Consider the following 16,661-nt stretch of genomic DNA (forward strand, 5'->3'; position numbering starts at 1 on the left):
AATGTCCACACCTACCTTTCACCCCATCAAAATATTTGCTCATCCTGGCCACAGTCATGTGCGCCCTGTGGTCAAACTGAATAAGGATGCATTCACACCCCCCCCCCCACCTCCCCGGCCTCCAAGCCTCTTCCACCTCCTTCCCCAACTCGTCAATTACGCTTCACTACCACACCGGAGCTCCCTCCCAATCCATCACCTCCTTATATATTTCCGGCACATGACCTTCACCTACCCCTGTTTGTGACACCATATTGCTCTGTAGCGCTTGTGGCGGAAGATGAGGAAAGGACGGTGCTCTCATCTTAACAAATTCCTCACCTGTAAATACTGGAACCAATTCCCGGCGGACAACTCAAATTCCTCCACCAACCCCTTCAAGCTCGATAAGAGGCCTCCAACAAATGGATTCCCAAACCGCTCAATAACCGTCTGTTACGATCATGACCTCCCCCCATTCCAGACCCCCCCCCCTCCTGAGCGAAGCTATAGTCCCCTCAGATCGGTGCCCAAACCGAGGCCCCTTCCAGAATCAAGTGTCCTCGCACACTCCGGGTCGCAACCATAACCAACCCTGTGGAGTATCTGGCCGGCGAGAACAGTAATGGCGCCATCAACAGTTCCTGCAAACTTGAGCCCATAAAAGAGGCTGGCTCTATCCACTTCCAAACCCACTCTTTCCCCACTACGCACTTCCTAATCATGGCTATATTCGCCGTCCAATGATAATTTATAACATTTGGAAGAGTTAGCTCACCACCGACCCTACTCCCGCAGCACCGTTTTCATCTCGAGGCTTTACCCGCCCAAACAAACCACGAAATCAGTGCATTCACTCTCCTGAAAAAAACCTTCGGATTTAAAATCGGGAGATCCTCAAACACAAATAGAAACTCGTTAGAACCGTTATCTGAACCTGTAGCAGCGGTTCCGCCAGTGATAGCGGGAGCACATTCCATCTTCAAAAATCCCCCTTCATCTGCACCACCAGCCCAGCGAGATTGAGCTTCTGCAGCTACTCCCACGCCCTCGCCACCTCAATATGCAAGTAACTAAAGCTCGCCCCCACCACTCTAAGCGGCAACTCCCCCAGCCTCTTCTCCAGCCGGAATTCCAAAATCCTCGCTCTTCCCCATATTCAATATATATCCCTAGCTCGGCCGAATCCCTCCAATATTCCTCTAATCTTCCAATACCTGCCAAAGGGTTTGATATGTAGGGAATAAATTGTCCCCGTACAAAGAGACCTAATGCTCCACCCTCCCTTGCACTACCTCCTGCCAGTCCATTGCCTCTCAGCGCCATTGACATATACTCTGCAGGAAAGGCAGATAGCAGTGGGGAGTCTGGGCACCGTCTCGTTCCTCAGTCTAGCCTGAAATATGCCAAACTCACCTGGTTTGTTCGGAGACTCCCTGCTGTCTCGCCACCCGGTAAAACAGGCAGACCCAGTCCATAAAACATTGCCCAAACCCAAAGCGCCCCATCTCCTTCCATAAATTACCCCACTCCACCCGATCGAAGACCTTCAGTGGAACCATGTCGACCACCATTTCCACAATTCCTCCATCCGGGGTCATCATTATATCATTCATCAGACGCCTGATGTAGGCCGACAAATGCCTTTCCATAACAAACCCAGCCTGGTCCTCCCCAATCACCCCTGGGGCACAGTCCTCAATCCTTGAGGCCAAAATCTTGGGCAGCAACTTATCGTCCACATTTAATAGCGCGACTGGCCTGTCGGACCCACTCTCCACCGGATCCGTATCCCCCTTTAAAATTACTGAAATCTAGGACCGTGATAATGTCGGGGATCAGCTCCTCCTCCCTCGCCTCATTAAACGTCCTGAAAAGCAGGGGCCCCGAATTATCCGTTTGATAAAATTCAATCGAGAACACGCCCTTGGCCTTCCCTGCCTGCATGACCCCCATACCCTCAATCCCTCCACCAGCCAATGAGTGCTCCAATTCCCTCCATCAGGTCCTCCTCCACGCTAAGGAACTCTAATCCCTCTGAAAAACGCCTCTTTCCCTCCATCACGACCGGGGGTAAGGACTCATTCAGTCGCTTAAAACATCCTCAAACACCCCATGCATTCCCACTGAGTCCAGTATCATGCCCCTTCCCTTGAAAAGCCTTCACTTTTCCGATCTCCCTCGCTGCCTCCGGCATCTAAAATTGATATCGCTCCATCCTACTTGCCTTTCCTCCGTATTCACAGACCGCCCCTCAGCTCTCTTCAATTACACTTCTGCCTTGCCCATGGGTATCAATCCAAACTCTATCTGGAGTTTCTGTTGCTCGACCAACAATCCCGCTCCGGGGCCTCCGAAGATCTCCTATCCACCCGCATGATCTCATCTACCAAACTCGCCATCTCCGCCCGCACCATCTGATCTCTGTGCGACCGGATAGGGATAAATTCCCCCCTAATACTCCCTTAAGTGTCTCCCATAGCGCATCAGCCGAAATCTCAATCGTGTCGTTCAGCTCCACATATCGCCCGATAGCAGCCTGAACCCGCTCACAAACCTTCTCATCTGCCAACAGCCCCACATCACCCTCCACTGCGGCGCAGCCCAACACCCCCGATTCACCTACAAATCCACCTAATGTGCGCATGAGCTGAAACCAGAGCTGCCGAGTACTCCGCAGCAGCCACCCCCTCCAATAACGTCCTGTCCAACATAAAATAGTCGATCCGGGAGAGCACCCTATTCACATGGCATATAAATGGGAGGCGTTGCCCTCGGTCGACATATCCTACACGGGGCCAACCCCCCCCCTCCCCCACCATCACCCCGCCATCCTCCCTCCCCACGTGCTCCATAAAAAATCACCTCAGTTCCCTCAGCAACGCCGACACCCTTCTCGAGATCGACCTACCCATTTTCGGTCAAATAAATGTTCAAATATTCCTCCATATTATCAACCAGTGCGAGTCCAGGTCCCAGGACTTCCCCAGCAACCGTCTCATAAACTCTACATCGCCGATTGCGGGGCATAAACATTGACCAACACCACAGGCATCCCATCCAATTTGCTACTCCTCATTACAAACCTCCCCCGGAGTCTGCCACATTTGTCCCACTTTCAAAAGCGAACCGTTTAATTCTCCGCACCACCACCCTGCTCGTCTTCCAATCCAATCTTGAGTGCAATTACTGCCCTACCCAGCCTACCCTGAGCCTAGTTTGATACCCAATGTTCAGTTGTGTTTCCAGTAAGAATGCCAGATCAGCGTTTGAAGCGCCTCAAAAGCGCAAACACGTGAGCTCTCTGCGCCAGCCCATTCAACACTTCCACATTCCATGTGATCAATCTGATTTGCGGACCACACCGCCCTCCCTCCCAATAAACCATAGCCACACCTGGACCAGCCTCCATCCCGCATCCCGCACCTCCTCAGGCCCGCCCTCGGATGCCCACCTACATCGGTTCGCCTGGTACAAGATTTCAAAAGCCCCTGCACTGTCAGCTGTCACTCCTCGTCTCTCCCCCCATCCCGCAAAAAAACAATTCCAACCCCCACCAACACACTGACCACCTGCTCACCCCTACCCCTCCTCCCACTGCATCTCCGTGAGCTAGCGCACCCAACTAGCCTGGCAGCCCCCGCCCGTGGCACCCAGCATCCTACCCGCCACAGATTCCCCTCCCCGCCCCCGCACAAACACCATCCTGCTGCAAACGACATCAACATTTAAAGACCGATTGAGAAAAAACAATCTGAAGGCCCCACAGAAGAACAGACGATAATGGCCGCCAGAGAGAGAAACAAAAAACAGATCTGAGCCCAATCCATTCACCCACGACCCATCCCCATTCCAACAAACCCCTAACCCCCTCCCCAAGAACCCTCCGATAGGGGAAACAAAACCCGCTCAAAAAATAAAGAAGCAGAAAGCAGGGAGGGAAAACGCTCCCCAAAGAACGCCGCCAACGACCCCGTGCAGGGGGACAGGTAGAACCAAGCTCCCCCAACCAGCTACTCCAAATTTCAATGTGCTCCTTCTCCACTGGGGAATTGACTCTCAAAAACTCCATCCCTTCCTCTGGAGACCCATAATAATATTCACGACCATTAACAGCTCACCCAGTGGCGAGCCGGGTCCAGCATGCCGAACTTCACCCAGTTCTTAAAGAGGTCAACCTTGACTTTGTTGAATCCCGCTCTCCTCTTGGCCAGCTCTGCACTGCGTCTCTTTCCTCTGCTGGGTGAACTCTTCGTTTGAAGAGGTCCTTCAGCCGCTCCATAAACCTCTGTGATGTCAGGGCCGATCTCTTACCCTCCGCCATCTTCCCCTGTATCGCAGGGAACGTTTCTCGGCCCGAGTGCTCCTTTCGTATAGACCCACTACTGGTCAACGAATCTATTCCGAAGTGGAATAAACTCTTCCTCCACCACTCCTGCAGCTTTTCCCATTAAAATAACCGCCCGATAACCGTAGAAAAGGTCCAAAACACGGCCAGAACCGGGCACGACCAAATGTGCGACCATTCACACCATGGAGGCCTAAAATTGTTTTAATATACAAACTCGCACAGACTGGCATAGACAGGTACACACACACATACACACACATACACGGTATTGGGATCCTTGCTTTTCCTGACAGAGATTAATGATCTAGATCTTGTTATGATGTGGTGATGCCGGCGTTGGACTGGAGTGAGCGGAGTAAGAAGTCTTACAACACCAGGTTAAAGTCAATGTGGTTTGTTTCAAATCACTAGTTTTCCGAGGAGTACTCCTTCCTCAGGTGAGACATTTTGTTCGGGAGGACATGGCTGAACAATATCATATGAGGGTAACATTTTAAAAGGGGTGCTGGAACTGAGATAGCTAAGTGTATGTATGCATCGATTATTGAAGACGGAAGGACGAGACTTCCGGTTACTGTGATGAAGTAGGAAGCGACACATTTGGGAGCTCCCGTTTTAAAATGACTTTGCGGCTCTTTTTAGAGCCCAAAACGGAAATTTTCCGACGTCTCCCGGTGGGGGTAGGTGTGCTGAACGACCTTCCCCGCAGTCCATGACTCGAACTCGGAGTGGAAAGGGGGACAAAGCAGCAGCAGCTCCCCAGAAAAAACGGGGGAAGGGATCCAAGGTGACCACCGGCAGAGCTCCAGAGGAGTGGAAACAGTGGGCCCAGGAGCAACTAGCTGCTCTCCTGCGCTGCTTCACACACTTCAAGGCTGAGGTACTGAGCTCTCTGCAGGAAACAAACAGAAGGCTGTCGGAGATTCAAACCACCCAGGGTGCTGCCATCAAGGAGTTGCAGACGCAGGCTCCTGAACGAGAGGAGGAGGCTGTAGTCCTCGTGAGTAAGGTGGAGGGGCACGAGGCACTCCACAAGAAGTGGCAGGAACGCTTCGAGGAGCTTGATCACCGCATGAGGCGGAAAAATCTGCGGATCTTGGGCCTTGCGGAGGGGCTGGAGGGGTCGTACCTGACAACCTATGTGGCTATAATGCTGAACTCGCTAGTGGAGGCCAGGTCTTTCCATCTGCCCCTGGAGCTGGAGGAAGCACACAGAGTACTGGCCAGGAGACCTAAGGACAATCATCCCACGTGTGCGGTGCTGGTGAGTTTCCACCAATTCAGTGATCGGGATTGTGTGCTGCGCTGGGCCAAGAAGGTGAAGAGCAGCAATTGGGAGAATGGGGTAGTATGGATCTACCAGGATTGGAGTGCGGAGGTGGCTAAGCGCCGGTCTGTATTTAATCGGATGAAGGAGATGCTTTACAGGCAAAAGATAAAGTTCGGAATACTGCAGCCCACACGCCTGTGGGTAACTTATTCGGACCGGCATTATTATTTTGATTCCCTGGAGGACGCGTGGGCCTTCGTGCGGAAGGAGATACTGGACTTGAACTGGGGGTTTGGGGTTGCGGTGTCGGTTGTAATATCTTAGCGCTGGATTCTGCTGTTGCTATGTTCTTTTTTTTTGTACTTTTGCAATTTTGATATGGTTATTTATGGGGGAGTTGTTCTGCTATGTTTTTTTTCTGCTGTGGGGCATTAGTTGAGTTGTGTATCTTGCGGGGAGGGTCGGGGTATTTGCTGTATTCTATGTTGGGTTGGGGGTATGGAGTGGGGCTGTTATTTGGGAGCTGCGTCAGAAGGGTGTGGTGGAGCAGTGCAAAAGTGCGGGCTTTCCTCTGGTTTCCCGCGCTGCGGGGCTGGGGGGGCGGAGTCGGTGACCGGGGAGGTGGGGCCCTAACTGGTTCTTCCCCGTGCTGGAGCGGTGCCTGGAGGAGGGATAGATTGGGGGTTGATCCCACTTTGGGAAGGGTAGGGTTATTGGCGGGAGTTTCCGGGGTCAGCAGAAGTTAACTGACCCACGGAAGTACAATGGAGGATGGTTCGCGGCTGGGAGGGTTCCTAGCTTGGGGGGAAGGGAGGGGGGAATGGGGAATACCGGGTTGCTGCTGGTAGGGTCAGGAAGGAGCTCGTGGGGCCTGGGGGGACAGAGTAGAGGTGTTGTCACTGTGGGGACTGGGTTGGGCAGGGGGTGCTGGCCTGGGGCGGGCAGTCGACGGGCTATGGCTAGTCAAGGGGGGAGGGGGGCGGTACGCCCTCTGATCCAGTTGGTCACCTGGAATGCGAGAGGGTTGAATGGGCCGGTGAAGCGGTCGAGGATACTGGCTCATCTGAAGGGGCTAAAGGCAGATGTGGCAATGCTTCAGGATACCCACCTGAAGGTGGCGGACCAGGTCCGTCTGAGGAAGGGATGGGGGGGGCAGGTTTTCCACTCTGGGTTGGATGTGAAGAACCGGGGAGTGGCGATACGGTGTTGGATCCTTCACTGGATCGGTCCAGCTCTAGGATGGGTAGGAGGCCGGCGGCGGCCAAGGTACTGAGAGGGTTTATGGATCAGATGGGTGGGGTGCATCCATGGAGGTTTGTGAGGCCGAGGGCACGCGAGTACTCTTTCTTCTACCACGCATATAAGGTCTACTCTCGGATAGATTTATTCGTGATGAGTAGGGGACTGATTCCGAGAGTGGAGGAGGCCGAGTATTCGGCCATTGTAATCTCCGACCATGCTCCGCATTGGATAGAGTTGGAGATGGGGAAGGTGCGAGACCGACGTCTGTTGTGGCGGTTGGATGTGGGGTTGTTGGCGGATGGGGAAGGTGTGTAGGAGGGTCCTGGCAAGTGTTGAGGGGTGCCTCGAGGTGAATGATACTGGGGAGGTTCAGGTGGGTATGGTCTGGGAAGCACTGAAGGCAGTGATTCGTGGGGAGCTGATATCCATCCGGGCGCACAGGGAGAGGAGCGAGAGGAGTGAGAGGGATAGACTGGTGGGAAAGATGCCGGTGATTGAGGGGGAGGCAGAGATAGTGGTGGCACTGGATGCGGAGAAGGCCTTCGATAGAGTGGAGTGGGGGTACCTATGGGAGATGTTGGGGAGGTTTGGATTTGGTGAAGGGTTCATTAGATGGGTATGGCTGCTATATGAGGCCCCAATGGCGTGCGTGACCACGAATAGGAGGAGGTCGGAGTACTTCTGGCTTTACCGAGGGACAAGGCAGGGTTGTCCCCTGTCCCCCTTGTTGTTTGCACTGGTAATCGAGCCGATGGCAATGGCGTTGAGGGATTCAGAGAGGTGGAGAGGCATGGTGCGAGGTGGAGAGGAACATAGGGTGTCGTTGTATGCCGATGACCTGTTACTGTATGTGGCGGACCGGTGGGAGGGATGCCGACAGTGATGGAGTTGCTAGCTGAGTTTGTGACCTTTTCAGGTTATAAATTAAATTTAGGCAAGAACGAGGTGTTTGTGGTGCACCCTGGAGACCAGGAGGAAGGAATTGGTAGGCTCCTGCTTAGGCGGGCAGGGGAGAGCTTTAGGTACTTTGGGGTGCAGGTGTCCAGGGACTGGGGGACTCTTCACAAGCATAACTTCACCAGACTTGTAGATCAGATGGAGGAGGAGTGCAAGAGGTGGGACATGCTGCCATTATCGTTGGCGGGGAGGGTACAGTCCGTCAAAATGAAGGTGCTTCCGAGGTTCTTGTTCCTCTTTCAGTGCTTGCCCATCTTTATCCCCAGGGCCTTCTTTAGGAGAGTGACTAGCAGTATTTTGAGCTTTGTGTGGGCACATGGGACTCCGAGAGTGAAGAGGGTGTTCCTGGAGTGAGGGAGGGATAGATGCGGGCTTGCGCTGCCCAACCTTCTGGGGTACGATTGGGCAGCCAATGTGTCAATGGTGCGTAAATGGGTGATGGAGAGGGGAGCGGCGGCGTGGAAAAGAATGGAGATGGCGTCATGTAGAGGTACAAGCGTGGGTGCAATGGCAATGGCACCGTTGCCGCTCTCGGCTAAGAGGTTTACCACGAGCCCTGTGGTGGCGGCGACGCTAAGAATCTGGGGACAGTGGAGACGGCATCGGGGGGGAAACGGGGGGCTCGATGGAGGCTCCACTGGGTGGCAACCATCGGTTCATCCCGGGGAACAAGGATGGGGGATTTAGGGGGGTGGCAAAGGGCGGGCATCAGCAAATTGAGGGACATGTTTATTTGCGGGAGGTTTGCGGGCATGGGGGAACTGGAAGATAAATTTGGCCTTCCCCAAGGGAACATGTTCAGATACTTGCATGTAAAGGTGTTTGCTAGGCGACAGGTAGAGGGATCCCCTCTGCTGCCGTCGCGGGGGACGATGGACAGACTGCTTTCGGGGGTGTGGGTCGGAGAGGGGAAGGTGTCTGATATCTATAAGGTAATGCAGGAGGTGGAGGAGTCGTCAGTGGGCGAGCTGAAGGCTAAATGGAAGGAGGAACTTGGGGAGCAGATAGAGGACGGGACTTGAGCGGATGCCTTGGAGAGAGTCAACTCTTCCTCCTCATGTGCGAGGCTTAGTCTCATCCAATTTAAGGTGCTGCACCGGGTCCACATGTCCGGGGCTAGGATAGTAGGTACTTTTGGGGGTGAGGACAGGTGCACCAGAAGTTCGGGGAGTCCAGCGAACCATGCCCATATGTTCTGGGCATGCCCAGCACTGGAAGAATTCTGGAAGGGGGTGACGGGGACGGTTTCGAGGGTGGTTGGATCCAGGGTCAAACCAGGGTGGGGATTCGCGATTTTTGGAGTTGTGGTAGAGCCGGGAGTGCAGGAGGCGAAAGATGCCGGTGTCTACAGTGGTAGGATGCAAGGCCCCCAAGTGTGGAGACCTGGATCAGTGACATGGCGGGATTTATAAAATTGGAAAGGGTCAAATTTGCCCTGAGAGGATCTATACAACGGTTCTATAAACGGTGGCAGCCTTTTCTGGACTTCCTGGCTCAAAGATAGGTATCTTGGTCAATAGCAGCAGCAACCCGGGGGGGGGGGGGTGCTCCTTTTTGTACTGTCTATTCTGTAACTTTATATGGTGTTAATTTGCGTTGTTGTTAAAATACTGTGTTGTTCATGGAGTTGGGGAGAATGTTTATGATTGTTAATATTATTGTTATTTTTGGTATTTTACTATGGTGCGTTATTGTTGTATAAATTCAAAATTTTTCAATAAAAATTATTTCAAAAAAAGAGGATGAAAGGACAGGTGGACAGCAGTTATTAAAGATTAAAACATTTTGGGCTTTATTGAAAGGGGCACAAAGCAAGTGAGCGAAGAGGTTATCCTGAACTTACACAAGATTGCACAGGAATAGATACAGAGTAATGCTCCCTCTCCACTGTCTCCAACAAACACTCCCAGGACAGCTACAGCACGTGGTTAGATACGTGGAAAGCTCCCCCTATACTGTCCCCATTAAGCACTCCCAAGGCAGGTACATCACGGCGTTAGAAATAGAGTAAAGCGCCCTCTTCAATGCCCCCATCAGTCACACCCAGCCCAGGTACAGCACAGGGGTAGATACAGCGGAAAGCTCCCTCTACACTGTCCCCAAAAAATACTCCCAGGTCAGGTACAGCACGGGGTTAGATACAGAGTAAACTCCCTCTATACTCTCCCCATCAAACAATTACAGGACAGGTCCGGCACAGGGGGAGATTAAGTGGAAAGCTCCCTCTGCACTGTCCCCATGAAACAGTCCCAGGACAGGTACAGCACGGAGTTAGATAGAGTAAAGATCTGTCTGCACTGTTCCCATTAAACAGTCCCAGGAGAGATACAGCACGGGATGAGATCCAGAGTAAAGCTGCCTCCACATTGTCCCCATCAAACATTCCAAGGACAGGTACAGCATGGAGTTACATACAGAGTAAAGCTCCCTCCACACTGTCCCCATCAAACACTTCCAGGACAGGTACAACATGGGATTAGACAAAGAGAAAAGCTCCCTCTACACTGTCCCCATCAAACACTTCCAGGACAGGTACAACACGGGATTAGATGCAGAGTAAAGCTCCCTCTACGCTGCCCCCATCAAACACTCCCGGGACAGATACAGTGTGGGGTTCGGTAACGAGTAAAGCTCCATCTACACGCTTCCGTTAAACTTTCCCTGCGCAATTACATTGGAAGAGGGATAGGCTATGCAGCCCGTCGACGCTACTCTGCGACGGTACAATACGGACATGGCTGAACTTTCACTTCGAGTCCGTTATCCCCACACTATCCTCATAGCCTTTTATGTCTTTGGGATATTGAAAGTAGGCAATACCTGCTTTAAACATCTTCAGTTACTGAGCGTACATAGCCCTCTGGATCAGAGAATATCAAATATTCACAGCCCATTGAACAGAGACATTTCTCCTCTCCATTCTAATTGGCTTCCCCCATAACTTGTAAATGCATCTCCTGGTTCTGGACTCCGAAAGCAGGGGAACCACCAGACCCACATCTACCTTGTCTGTCCCATTGAGTATTTTGTAGTTTTCAATGAGATCATCTCTCATTCATTGAAACGGTGGAGAATCCAGGCCCAGTTTCCTCAATCTCTCTCCACAGGACAATCCCGGCAGCCCCGGAATAAGTCTGGTGAACCTCTGCAGTAATAATCTCCTTCCGAAGGAAAAGGGACCAAAACTATTCACAGTGCTCCAGGAGTGGTCTAACCAAGCTCAGATACAATTGAAGCAGAATCTAACACCCCTGAACACAAAACGCATTTAGTTCAAGTTCAACGTACTTTTAGTCTTCCTAATATATTGTTGCATATGCAGTGCAGCAATATCTGTACTGTCCATGTGTACTGTCCCCATAAGGTGGTCGATCGAATAAAAAATCTTCATTACAGAATGAGGCTATTTTGCGCATCTCGTCTGCCCTGACCCCAAAGAGAAAACTAACGAATTTCACTCCACCGCCTATCCACGTAAACCCTTAATCTGCACATATTTGTGACAAAGAGGTGCATTTTTAGCACGACCAATCCACCTAACCTGCACATCGTTCGACTGTGGGAAGAAACCTGAGCACCCGGAAAAATCCCACCAGGGAACAGCGATGCGGTTCTACCTCCACACAGACAGTGACCCAACGTCGGTCTAATGTGGGGTATGAGAAATTCCTGCACCATTGAGGCAGGACCTCAGACCTCCTAGCTCAAGTCATCCTTGTGATTAAGGGTCAATATATTATTATCTTTTTTAATATATTGCTGCATCTGCATTATGGACAAGGACCCACGCAGGGCTCCAAGAGCCTTTGTACATCTGCACTTACCCTACACATGTTTGGGTTGTAGGAGCAAGGGCCAGTTAGATACAGGAGAATGTGCAAACACGACACGGACAGTGACGAGGCGTCGGCATCGAACGCAGTTTCTCGGCCCCGAGAATCAGCATCGTTAGCCACTGCGTCACTGTGTTGCCACCACTTTCTAAGCATTTCAGAGATGTTCTTCACAACTGGTCCTCCTACCAAACAGAGACACAGATCGAGAGAGCTTCCAAATAGATTTACAGCACAGGGTTAGATACAGAGTAAAGCTCCCTCCACACTCTCCCAATCAAACACTCCCAGAACAGTTTCAGTTCGGGGTTATATACAGTGTAAAGCTCCCTCTACACTGTCGCCATTAAACACTCCCCGGAGAGGTACAGCGCGGCGTTAAATACAGATTAAAGCTCCCTCTACACTGTCCCCATTAAACAATCCCAGGATAGGTACAGTCCGGGGTTAGACACAGTGTAAATCCCCCTCTACACTGTCGCCATTAAACACTCGCAGGACACGTACAGCACGAGGTTAGATACAGAGTGAAGCTCCGTCCACACTGTCGCCATCAAACACTCCCAGGAGAGGTACAGCATGGGTTTTGATACTGTACCTAATTGATGCCCCCATCAAACAATCATAGGAAAGTTATAGTCCGGAGTTAGATACTGAGTAAAGCTCTCTCTACACTGTCCCATGAAACACTCCCAGGACAGTTACAGCACAGGGTTAGATACAGAGCAAAGCTCACTCTACACTGTCACCATCAAACACTTCCAGGACAGGTACAACACAGGGTTAGATATCGAGTATGGCTCCCTCAGTAATGCCCCCATCAACTCTCACAGGACAGGTACCGCACAGGGTAATATACAGAAGAATTATTCCTCGAGAGATTCCCTATCAATATTCCCTTGGCAGACATAGCACATGATAATCACAGTAAATGGCAGAAGTCTTCCGCTATGGACATACAGACGGATATGGGCGGATATATCAACAACTCGCTGGAAGCGGCAATGATGTGGATAAGGTTGTCAAGGAGATCCCCGGTATATGGGACCATGATGGCTCAGTATTGGCACTGCTGCTCACGGAGCCGAGGTCCCAGATTCGAATCCCCTTCTGGATCACTGTCCTGTGGAATTTGCACATTTTCGCAGTGTCTGCGTGGCTTTCGCCCCCACAACACAAAGATGTGCAGGGTACATGGATTGGTCAAGCTAAATTGTCCCTTCATTTGAAAAAATGAATTGAGTACTCTAAATTTATCAATAAAAAAGAAGACCTCCGCCATGTTTGCGTTCATTGGATATGGCATAGATTTTGAAATTCGCAGGTTCTGTGCAGATGGACAGAACCTTAGCTCGGTCACACTTGGAAGTCTATAAGCATTACTGGTCGCCAAAGTACATAGAACATAGAACAGTACAGCACAGAACAGGCCCTTCGGCCCTCGATGCTGTGCCGAGCCACGATCACCCTACTCAAACCCACGTATCCACCCTATACCCGTAACCCAACAACCCCCTCCCCCCTTAACCTTACTTTTTAGGACACTACGGGCAATTTAGCATGGCCAATCCACCTAACCCGCACATCTTTGGACTGTGGGAGGAAACCGGAGCACCCGGAGGAAACCCACGCACACACGGGGAGGACGTGCAGACTCCGCACAGACAGTGACCCAGCCGGGAATCGAACCTGTGACCCTGGAGCTGTGAAGCATTTATGCTAACCACCATGCTACCGTGCTGCCCACGGTATATGAAAAGTAGATGGATGTGGGTTCTTTTGAGAGGGTACAGAGGCGGGCTCCCAATTTTTCATAGGTTTGGGTTTGGGTTGAGCGTTGTAGTGTGGGTCCAGTTGTCGGCTGTGTCGCTCATATCAAACTTGCCACTGAATGAGATGAACTCAGGGTATTTGGCGTTCCAGATGGGTGCAATTCAGCCCTTGGAAATGGCACTTCATGTTTCAGCTGTGTGGGGGAGGGGAAGAGAGAGGACGATGGAGCATCGGTTGTCGCTGTACGCCGATGACCTGCTGTTGTTGGTGTCGGGTTGATTGGAAAGCACGGGCAGAATGATGGGATTATTGGAGAGGTTTGGGGCCTTTCCGGGTTAGATATTGAGTGTCGGAAAAAGTGAGGTGTTTCCGCTGAATGATGCGGAGCGGGAGGCAAACGTGGGTGCCCTGCCGTTTAAGGTGGAAGGTGAATGGTTTTGGTACATGGCGATCCAGGTAATGCCTGAGTGGGCCACAATGCGTAGGTGGAGCCGCTTTCTTCACAAAGCTTTGTTTCAATCCCAAAATTAATCCCACTGCCCGCTCTCTCCCCATAGCCCTCTATCCATGCCCCGCTCTCTCCCCGTAACCGTGTATCAATACCAAATTAATCCCACTGCCCCACTCTATCCCCATAGCCCTGTACCGACCCAAAACTTATCCCACTTCCGCGCTCAATCACCATAGCCGTGTATCAATCCCAAACTAATCGCACTACCCCGCTCTTTCCACATTGCCCTGTATTCATCTACAGCCTTATCCCACTACCCCACTCTCTCTCCATAGCTCTGTATCAATCCCCAAACTAATCCCACTGCCCCTCCTATTCCCCATAGCCGTGTATCAATACCGAAACTAATCACACTTCCCCACTCTCTCCCCATAGCCCTGTCCCGACCCAAAACGGATCCCACGTCCGCGCTCTCTCCTCACTGCCGTGTATCAATCCCAAACTAATCGCACTACTCCTGTTTCCCCATAGCCCTGTATTCATCTACAAATTTATCCCACTGCCCCACGCTCTCCCCATAGCCCTGTATCAATCCGCAAACGAGTCTCACTGCACGACTCCCTACCCATAGCACTGTATCAATCCAGAGACTAAACCCAATTCTTGACTCCCTCCCCATTGACCTGTATCAGTTCCCAAACTAAGCCCACTGCCCCACTCTCTCCCCATAGCCCTGAAGCAATCCCGAAGCTAATCACAAGGCCCCATGCTCTCCCCATGGCCCTGTATCAATCCACAAACCAAACCCACTGCCCTCTCTACCCCAGAGCACTGTATTAACCCCAAAATAGTTCCACTGCTCCGCTCTCCCCATAGCCCTGTCTCAATCCCCAAATTAATCCCACTTTCCCGCTTCCATCCCATTGCCCTGTGTCAATCCACAAACTAAACCCACTGCTCGACTCCCTCCGGATAGCCCTGTATTAATCCACATACTAAACCCACAGCTCGACTCTTTCCCCATAGCCCTGTTTCAATCCCCAAACTAATACCGCTGCTCCACTCTCCCCCATATCCCTGCATCAATCCACAAACTAATCCCACTGCCCCACTCACTCCCCATAGCCCTGTATCAATCCAAATCTAAGGCCACTGCCCCGCTCTCTCCCCATATACCCGTATCAATCCAATACTAAACCCACTGCGCCACTCTCCCCCCATAGCCCTGCATCAATCCACAAACTAAACCCACTGCCCCGCTCTCTCCACATAGCCCTGTATCAATCCTGAAACTAATCTCACTGCCCCGCTCTCTCTCCATAGCCCTGTGTCAATGGTTAAACTAATCCCAATGCCCCAGCGTCACCCCTTTGCCCGAGAACATTCCACAAACTGATCGCACTTTGGCACCCTCTCCCTGTTGTCCTGGATCATTCCACATACAGATCCCACTTCGTCAGACTCTCCCTGTAGTTCTGGATTAAACCCGAAACAGACCGTACGGTCCCGGCTTTTCCCTATTGTCCTGGGTCAATCCCGAAGCAGATCCCACTGTCCCGGCCTTTCCCTATTGTCCTGGATCATTCCGCAAACACATTCCACTGTCCCAGCCTCTCCATAATGTCTAGGATAATTCCACTGCTCCAGCCTCTCCCTATTATCCTGGATCAATCCAGAAACAGATCCCACTTCCACAGCCTCTCCTTATTGTCGAGGATCATTCCACAAACAGATCCCACTGCCCCAGCCTCTTCCTATTGTCCTGCATCATTCGAAAAACAGATCCCAATTCCACAGCCTCTCCTTATTGTCGAGGATGAATCCACAAACAGATCCCACTGTCCCGGCTTCTCCCTATTGTCCTGCACCATTCCAGAAACAGATCCCACTTCCACATCCTCTCCTTATTGTCGGGGAACATTCAACAAACAGATCCCACTGTCCCAGTCTCTCCCTATTGTCCTGGATCAATCCAGAAACAGATCCCACTTCCACAGCCTCTCCTTATTGTCGAGGATCATTCCACAAACAGACCCCACTGTCCCAGCCTCTTCCTATTGTCCTGCATCATTCGAAAAACAGATCCCAATTCCACAGCCTCTCCTTATTGTCCAGGATGAATCCACAAACAGATCCCACTGTCCCGGCCTCTCCCTATTGTCCTGCATCATTCCAGAAACAGATCCCACTTCCACAGCCTCTCCTTGTTGTCGAAGATCATTCCACAAACAGATCCCACTGTCCCAGCCCCTTCCTATTGTCCTGCATTATTCCAGAAACAGATCCCACTTCCACAGCCTCTCCTTATTGTCGGGGAATATTCAACAAACAGATCCCACTGTCCCAGCCTCTCCCTATTGTCCTGGATCAATCCAGAAACAGATCCCACTTCCACAGCCTCTCCTTATTGTCGAGGATCATTCCACAAACAGACCCCACTGTCCCAGCCTCTCTCTATTGTCCTGGATCATTCGAGAAACAGATCCCAATTCCACAGCCTCTCCTTATTGTCGAGGATCATTCCACAGACTGATCCCACTGCCCCAGCCACTTCCTATTGTCCTGCATCATTCGAGAAACAGATCCCACTTCCACAGCCTCTCCGTATTGTCGAGGATCATTCCACAAACAGATCACACTGCCCCAGCCTCTCACTATTGTCCTGCATCATTCCAGAAACACATCCCACGGTCTCAGCCTCTCCTTATGTTCTGGGCCATTCCACAAACAGCTCCCACTGCCCCAGTTTCTCTCTATTGTCCTGGATCATTCCACAAATAGATCGGACCTCAAAGGTAGCGATCT

The sequence above is a fragment of the Scyliorhinus canicula genome, unplaced genomic scaffold (genome assembly GCF_902713615.1).
Source record: "Scyliorhinus canicula unplaced genomic scaffold, sScyCan1.1, whole genome shotgun sequence".
NCBI lineage: Eukaryota > Metazoa > Chordata > Chondrichthyes > Carcharhiniformes > Scyliorhinidae > Scyliorhinus > Scyliorhinus canicula.